Below are 7,269 nucleotides of genomic sequence, written 5' to 3' on the forward strand. Positions count from 1 at the left end.
GAAAAGGTACAAATTCTCGAGTAGTTAAAAAGAAAGCTTTCTAGAAGTCCATGTGTTTGGCATAATTATGGAGGATATTTCAAAGTGTCTGTTCGTTACGCTTCACGCATCCGGATTCAGACCTTTGGTTTCCTTTTTCTCAATGTTTTGTATTTGCTGCAGTGCCTTCTGGCAAAATCTGGCGGCCCTACAAGCCGTCTGCAATTGATGGCTATTCAGTGCTAGCATGATGGCCGGGCGGCATGTTCTAATTTGAAAGAAACGGAATGCGTGAAGGAGGTAGTAACGTCTCAAATTTTTCACAGAGGGGCAAATGCACAATATGTGCATCACTGATTCTTCCTTTTTGTCCACATAGTCTGCAGTCAGTTGTCAGCCATGTTTGCTTCCATGCTGGTGTGTGGTCTTTTAAGATTGATGTTCCCAGACGTAAATTTAGAAGAGTTTTTTGGGCGGCCGTTGATACGTGGTTGACTAAATAAGGTTGCGGCTCCATTTTCCCATACGTGGCCAACACCATCCAACCATGTTTTTTCTTTGCTGTTGCGGCTTTGTCTAATAACCATGATCTTTGCTTTGCGGCCCCGTTGGTCACTTTTTTGAAAGCCGCAGAGGTTTGGTTTGTATTCCATGCCTTTTCCAGTTTGAGATCTGACAGGGCATTCTTACATACTGTTTTCCAGTCGTTTTTCGACTTTGTCTGGTTTTTCATCTCCATCCAACAGAGGCCCATAAGCGTGTCCTCTTGAGCTGCTCTTAATTTCCAGCATGTTTTTAGAATGGCCGCTTGACTGACTTGGTACTGATCTGATAGACCACATTCCAGACGAATCTGTGATTGGGATACGAACCTCAGGATCTGAAAGATGTGTTTAAACAGCTCTGACTGTTGAGTATTCAAGAAATTTGCATCCTTTCCCCTGTACAATTCCGACCCATATGTGAGAGATGGTAAGAACTTGCCAGCTATTACCTTCAGCAGGTGCGAGTTAGATGGACAATTCTGTTTTGTTTTTAGTAGGTTTAGGGCAAAACGTAATTTGTTTGCCTGAGCCTTTCTATACACTTGATGGTCTTTCAGAGTCCACCTGGCATCGACCACTATGCCCAGGTATTTGTATGAGGCGGTCTGCTCTATTGTGTTGCCTGCAATGTGCCATTTAAAGGATTTCTTCCCAGGCCGCGAGGCAAAGCAGACAATCTTCGTTTTTTTGTAATTGATTTGCAAGCCCTGTGCACTAATGTAATCGTGAAGCTTTGTGATGGAGCGTTGTAGGCCCATCGGGGTCTGACTACACAGTACGATGTCGTCAGCGTACTGTATGCTCCTGATTTTGTGCTGGGCTAGCTTTGGTGGATCGCTTTCTATCTCCGCGATGCTCTTGTCCAGGTCCGCTGTAAAGATGTTAAAGAGCGTTGGTGCCAGTACCCAGCCCTGCTTGAGGCCAACATGGGTGGGTATTTTTCCAGTTGTTCTGTCACCTTTACCTAGTTTTATTCTTACCCAGGTGGATGAATATAGGTTGATGATGGCCCGCAACAGCTTTGATGGCATTTCCCAAGAAGCCATTTTTTGCCATAGTGCCTCCCTCGGGACTGTGTCGAACGCTGCTTTTCGGTCGACGAAACACGTATACAACTTGTTTGTTTTCTCCCTTGCTTTGTCGACCAACAGATTTAATGCCAGCAGTTTGCATAGTGTGTTGGTTCCAGGTCTGAAACCTGTCTGCGTGATCGGGAGAATTTTCTTCGCACAGACCCAGTCTTCTAAGGCCCTCAACAGATTTGAGGCGTAAATTTTGGCCTCGACGTCAATGAGCGCGATGAGGCGATAATTGGCTGGGTCAGATCTTGTTCCTGCCTTGAAGATTGGGCGTAAGATGCTGCCTCTCCATGAGTGGGGGATACTTCCGTACTGAAAGGTGGTGTTATATAGAGGGGTGAGATATTCTGCCCAGAACTGATGATCTTGTTTGAACTGGGCGTTTGGTAAGCCGTTCGGGCCTGGTGCCCCCTTGGATCTCAGGTTTTTAAGTACCATTGCTACCTGCGATGGCGTTATCCAGTTTACATCAAAGTGTGGGTCTGCATCTCGATTATTATTTGGATGTAGGATCTGCTGGGCTGAACTCCATGCTAGAATGTTCTTGCTTTGTGTTTGTTCTATATACTGTATCCAGTCTCCCTCAAGTATATTGGCGTTAAAGATCTGAGCAGCTCCATTTGCAACTTTGTTAATATCTGCCCAAAATTTCCCATTATTGTTTGATTTGCTTGATGCTAATAATGATTGCCAGATGGCAGTTTGGTATTTTGATTTTTCTAGCCACACTTCTTTTTTGTAATTTTGCCTTAGTTTGTAAATTTGATTGGCTGTGTCTTCGCCCTTTGTCTTGGCTATTGCTTGTAGTTTTCTAATTTCTTGGTTTAGGGTCCTTTTGTTACGCGTTATGGGGTCCCGGAATGCTTGTGGGGTTTTGCCTGAGGTCGTTTGGTTACTATGAGGTTGCTTACCAAATCTCTCTATTAATGTTGTGATCAGTCTTTCCCAATTGTCCCGATGTGCGGATGGGCCATCTCTGATCGCTTCCGTATGGGCGTTTTTAAAGTGCGTCATTATCTCTTTGGTGTTGTTACCGTTCCACACAAGTCTCTTAAGATTGTAAAGGCTTGCAAATTCGGTCAAGACTTTGCATGTCGTGGCCCTTTTGTATTGGACGCTGAATTCAAATGCTTGCAAACTGTGGTCGCTCTCCAATTTGTGGATGATTTTATAACTGACGATGGATTGCAGGACCACTAAATCCACAATGGTATAGTCCAAGAGTGAGTGAGCCTGTTTGGCTATTCTGGTTGAAGATGCTGGTTGGTCTTGTGTGGAAACGGCTGTTCAAAGCGATCATTCCAACCTCTGCGAACATTAAAGCACACTGTTGGCCAATCTTATCCTTTTTGCGATGGTTAGTTATGATGCTTGGGATTATTCCGCCATTCCATTTATTTTGGGTCATGGTTAGGGCGTGGTCCTTTTGGAGCAAGAACATGTTCAAGTCACCTGACACAAACATCCCTGCCTGCAGGTAGATGGATTCCATGGATTTGATGAGGGCTTTTAAAGTCAGGATTTTCTCCACTTTGTTCTTGGAGTCTGGATGTAGGTAGATGTTACAGATTATCATTGAAAAAAGGTCTGGAGCCCTCTGTGTGCCTTTGCCGGGATCTTGCGTCAGCTCAGTTTTAATGCACTGTATCCATTGTTGGCCTGTGTCGATGTTAACATAGGATGAACAACAAACAAACTTAGAGGTCTAAATCAGAAACCTGATCTGAATATCTTTCAAAATACCTTCATGTCTAAAAAGTACATCAAGATAAAGAAGTGGCTAACAGTTATGAACAACAGACCAGATCGCCAAGAAAAGGGCCACCTGTAATTGCTAATCAAAACCCATTATGGATTCCCATCAATAACTTGTATGGCTCAATGTTTTCATTTGGTAATCCTGCCAGGGTATTCTGTCTCTTGATCATTGAGACATGCGACATACCCCCATCTTTTGCATGGGGTAATGACCTACAATTACTAGATTAGACCAAATGATGATGATCTGATGGGAAAGTGCAGTGCAAAAAAATGAAGATGAATGTGATGGTTAAAACAGGATAGGGAGCTTTAACAAAAATTACTTTATTGGGCATAAGCCCCTTCCTTGTTAAAAACAAGAACAGTGCAATAACATAAACGCAGTTTAAACAAATAGCTGCGAGAGGACCAACATGTTTCAGCCTATTATGGGAGGAAACCCAAGGCTTTCGTCAGGGTCTCTGTTCTCAAAGAATGCTACTGCCAAATTAGTGAGAAACGTGTGAAAAAATTATAATAAAAAACACACAAGTGAATTAATAACAGTAAAGGATATATTTCTCCTACATCTGTTTCAATTCCTCCTTGGCTCCCCCTGACTCAGTCATCGTTTGGGACAACGACGGACAGAGCGGGGTCTCACATTTACCTGAGCCAGGTCCAGGAAGAGGTGAGGTCCTTTCCCCGGGCACACTGGATCACACCAGGTGCCAAGGAGGAATTGAAATAGATGTAGGAGAAATATATCCTTTACTGTTATTAATTCACTTGTGTGTTTTTTATTATAATTTTTTCACACGTTTCTCACTAATTTGGCAGTAGCATTCTTTGAGAACAGAGGCCCTGACAAAAGCCTTGGGTTTCCTCCCATAATAGGCTGAAACATGTTGGTCCTCTCGCAGCTATTTGTTTAAACTGCATTTATGTTATTGCACTGTTCTTGTTTTTAACAAGGAAGGGGCTTATGCCCAATAAAGTAATTTTTGTTAAAGCTCCCTATCCTGTTTTAACCATCACATTCATCTTCATTTTTTTGCACTGCACTTTCCCATCAGATCATCATCATTTGGTCTAATCTAGTAATTGTAGGTCATTACCCCATGCCAAAGATGGGGGTATTTCGTATGTCTCAATGATCAAGAGACAGAATACCCTGGTAGGATTACCAAATGAAAACATTGAGCCATACAAGTTATTGATGGGAATCCATAATGGGTTTTGATTAGCAATTACAGGTGGCCCTTTTCTTGGCGATCTGGTCTGTTGTTCATAACTGTTAGCCACTTCTTTATCTTGATGTACTTTTTAGACATGAAGGTATTTTGAAAGATATTCAGATCAGGTTTCTGATTTAGACCTCTAAGTTTGTTTGTTGTTCATGTTGTTCCTTCAAGGGGATAGAACTTAGATGGGTCTTTAAATGTCCCTTTAGCCCTCCGATACCGTTTTGTTAGTTATATAGATGTTAACATAGGACCAAGCGATACCGGTGTTCAGATAGATTGATAGGCCTCCGGCAGCCCGTCCTGAGAGGACTCTTTTGGTTGCTTGTAGTTGGATTTCATTAAAACCGTCTATTTGCTGGGGAGCCATTAGCCAGGTTTTTTGTAATAGAATGATGTCATTTTTTTTTAGAAATGACATTAAATCAGCATTTTTGGTTTTGCCCCCCAAGCCATTGATGTTCCAAGAGCAGGCTTTTAGGGTCGGTTTTCATGCTTCCACCGTCCTTGCCACCGATGAATTTTGTGTGGGAGGTAGAATTTTCCGGTGTTCTTTGAATCCCCCTATCTGGCCGTGATTGATGATACGTAAATTAGCCCATTCCCCCTTGTTGGTGACCATACCACCGACTGCCCCCCGGAGAATTCCGCCTTCTGGTTTGGATCTTTTTTCCGCCAGAGCGGCTAGTGGGCCTGGGTATCTTTCTGGCGGCACTGGTTTTATTTCAATTCCCCAGTTGGCGAACTCGTCTCTATGTCGCCACACTTCTTTGGCAATTTCGGGGTCCTTACATGTTGCCACCGTCATTTCTCTCCCGTTTGTATTGGGAATTGTTTTAAATTCAATGCTATCAATGTGAGTTGTGTTCACATATTTTAGCGTCTTGAACGAGCTGGTGAGTTTTAGAATAGCACTCCAATTTAAGATGTCATGGTTCCCCCTTGAATTGTAATGCGGTATAAATTCATGCATTACTGAGCCCACCGGATAAATGGTATCTGGCTTCTCCTTCTGATTTAAAGAATGGGATTGGTTGTTTAGTGTGAATAGTCTGTCTAGGCTGCCCTGATTTGGGGCGATCGGCTGCGTTTCCAGCTCGATATCAAAAGCCGACTGCAGTCGTCTTGAGTCCACTGGCACTTGAGTGTGGGATCTCAATTGATGCTCTATTGCAGGTTGATATTCCTTGGGTGCCAACACCATGTTTGAAAAATAGTGTGGGATAGTTTTCTGTTCAGCGTACTGCTTCGGCGCGGAAGAGCCGACCACCAATTGCATTATTGGTTGGGGTTGTTTTGCGATTGGCATGCTTTGATTCTCAGTGGCGACTGTTGATGAAACTTCCGAGGGCTGAGTTGCCGGAGGGCAAGTCAACCCACTGGCCATTTGCTCTTCCTGGTCCACCTTGGGTGACTCTTTGTGGTTTACGATTGCAGTGCTATGATTCTTAGTGGCGACTGTTGATGTAACTGCATGGGGCTGAGTCACTGGGGGACTTATCGACCCCCTGTCTGCTTGCTCTTCCTGGGCCACCCTGGGTGACTCTTTATGGTTTGAACCATGCAATGTTGTACCTGTAGTTGTGATAGGGTTGGGAAACCTTCTAGCATCTTTTTTCACCTGATGCTTATTTTGTCTTGCTTTTCTCAGTCTCTTACGTTCGCGCTTTGTCAGTGGGATGATTTGGTTTATTTGCCCATTGGGTGTTGTTTCCGGTTCTTCACTCCTCAGATTTTCAGTCTCTGCCGGCATTCTGTAGGGTTGAATTCTGTTATTTTCCGGTGTCTCGGAAACATCTTTCCCTATGTAGGCTGGATCCGAAGTGCTTCTTTGATGGTGTCTTGTGACTTCGGTGATTAATTTCTGGGTGGCTGTAAGGCGAGGTGGTGAGCTGCCTTCCGTTTTGTCCTCCCTTATGTCCTCGCTGTCTGAAATGGCCCCGGAGGTTAAGGTTAACAAGCTTTCGGGTGAGGTTTTGGTCCCAGAAGTTTCAGGGGAATGGTGGATGTTATTTGGTTTATTTTGAACCTCCACCATAATGTCGGTTAGAATTGCTGGTAAAACTTTAAGATGGTTCAATGTTTCAGTGCACTGGCATTCGTGGTACGTGGTGTACGGGTCTTTCTGTACCCGTTCTATGAGAGAATTCAGCTCGAGAATCTATTTGACTATGCTCGTGACGTGCGTGGCTAAGATTTGCAAGATATCTATCTGAGATTCCAACTTTTCAGAATGTTGGAGTAAGGCTGTTGAGATGGTTTCCATCATATTTATGAACGGCTGCCACAATGGTGCATACACTGGTAAGCTATTATCGGCTGAATGATTCGAGTCTTGGGGGCTACTCCGAGATTTGGCCCTTAATTTATGCCTTCCTGAACCCAAGTCTCGTATTTCTCGAAAGTCTGGTAGGTCTCGTTGGTCTCCACCCTGGCCCATGTCAATGGTTGGTGTGTGATTGGCCGTTCTGCTCCTTTGCTCAGGGCCCTTAGGGGAAGTTATTATGCTTGATGTAGAAATGTTAAAGTGGAGCGGTAATAGCCCCGACAGGCGGTTTTATGTTTTACTGCTTGTCGTTTGATTGATAGTTGTGGTACACATCGGATTGTAAGCCTCCTGCGAATCTGCACATGCAACGGAATTATATATGGAAATATGCTTTACTTGTGCCTCTGTGCCTG

The sequence above is a fragment of the Lissotriton helveticus genome, chromosome 12 (assembly GCF_964261635.1).
Source record: "Lissotriton helveticus chromosome 12, aLisHel1.1, whole genome shotgun sequence".
Taxonomy (NCBI): Eukaryota; Metazoa; Chordata; class Amphibia; order Caudata; family Salamandridae; genus Lissotriton; species Lissotriton helveticus.